The following is a 1,980-nucleotide window of genomic DNA, read 5'->3' as shown; positions in this document are numbered from 1 at the left end:
CCTCCCCCATTGTACTGTTCGACAATATAACGTGTACTGTCTGTGTCTGCAGGCATACAGTGACAGAGCTAAACAGTGATATCGCGTTTATCTTTGTGGTCATTCAGGAAAGACACGGTATACCCTTTAATCAAGACGGTTCAATGTTTATATGTTCATGGACATTCTTTTCAGCATCTCTGATCTAAATATTGTACAGGGCAGCAGTGTGGCGTAGTGGTTAGGACTCTGGACTCTTGACCGGAGGGTCGTGGGTTCAATCCCAGGTGGGGGACACTGCCGCTGTACCCTTTGTTGTGTCTACAAACGTAAATAATAATATTCAGCTTCGTCCGCTTGAGGGCGCTAGTAGAAAATCAGATATGAAAATGTAACGAGCGTTGTGAAAAGATATAGTGCTAAGATGGCGGGAGAATAAAACGTCTGTCTGCTTTTTCGTACTCCTGGCTCTGTCTAATTCTTACTTACTCGGTCACTACAAATTGGCAATGAGGATGGCTACGGCTGCTGTTCCGCTACCTGCTTTATTTCTTCCGTGTGTTGGGGAGCCTGCAATACCGTTCCCGACATGGATGAAGATGTTTGATAACTACCTACTTGTTATCAATGCTATGGGGGATGACTGGCCTGAGACAAGAAAACGTGCAGTCCTGCTTCACTGCTTGGGGACAGAAGGACAGTGGATCTTTTACACGTTGCCAGATACATGTACGACGTATGATGACGCTGTTGCTACATTAAAAACCTACTTTAACACTAAAGTGAATGTTGTGGTCGAACGACATACATTCCGACAAAGGGCCCAGAGGCCTCAGGAAAGCATAGTGCAATACATTGCTGCATTACGTGAACTTCTTGTGACTTTGCTGATAAGGCTGACGAAATGCTTCGGGATCAGATTGTTGAGAAGTCCTCATGTACACGAATTCGCGAACGACTTTTGTTGGAACAAAACCTCACAGAAAACCATACAACTAGCATGCCAGATTGAGTCCGCCTTAGAGCATGCTCAGTCAATCGTACCGGCGCGTCAGCAACCAGTGCAAATTATAAAGGCAAAACCTTACAAATATAAACATCGGGACAAGCAGTTCCATCATACACCAAATACAAGCTCTGACTCTGCTTTAAAGCAAACTCAGCAATCTCGCGCTTGTTTCCGCTGTGGCTCTGCAAATCACCTGGCAAATGTTCCGGGGTGCCCTGCTCTGAAAGCTAAATGTAAGAACTGTGTTTAAACGGGACATTTTGCTCGAGTGTGCCGTTCTGCCCAGAAACTCCCAGTGCATGAAGTGGAAGTTCCAGAGCTTACAGTTCTGTGCTTACATGACACCGCGCAAAGAAAAAATAAAATAGTGTGCACTATTACTATTCAAACGTCGGATGCAATCGCATACCCTATTGACCTTGTTGTTGACACTGGCGCTTCTGTATCAGTCCTGCCTGAAAGCCTTTACCTGCGTTACTTCAGTGACTCTCCCCTGACACCACAGTGAAACTTGTCACCTACACAAAAACTAACTTACCGGTGCTCGGTTGTCTTTCAGCACAAGTACTGCACGATGATGTAACTGCTCCAGCAACTTTCTATATCGTCAAGCTAGGCACTCCCTTACTAGGCATGGACTTGGTAACTGCTTTACACTTACAAATTTCAGGGAATATTCAGTCTTCCAAATCTACTTTGCCTGCACCTGTGTTACAGTTGTCTGCTTCCAGTTCCAGCAACCCTAAGACGGTGGGATGCGCGGGGCTTTGTGCACTTGATCACGACCGTAACCTGCAGGCTGTTTTACAACGACTGAAAGAGTCAGGATTACAACTCAATGCTGAGAAATGTACTTTTCACCAGGACAGTCTCCGCTTTCTCGGTCATGTGATCACTGCAAACGGACTACTGCCCGACATTGAACATGTCGCTGCTATCCTTAATGCAACTGCCCCAACTGATGCATCTACACTACGTTCTTTTCTGGGACT

The sequence above is a fragment of the Acipenser ruthenus genome, chromosome 9 (genome assembly GCF_902713425.1).
Source record: "Acipenser ruthenus chromosome 9, fAciRut3.2 maternal haplotype, whole genome shotgun sequence".
Classification (NCBI taxonomy): domain Eukaryota; kingdom Metazoa; phylum Chordata; class Actinopteri; order Acipenseriformes; family Acipenseridae; genus Acipenser; species Acipenser ruthenus.
Note: the sequence above shows the minus strand (reverse complement) of the source record.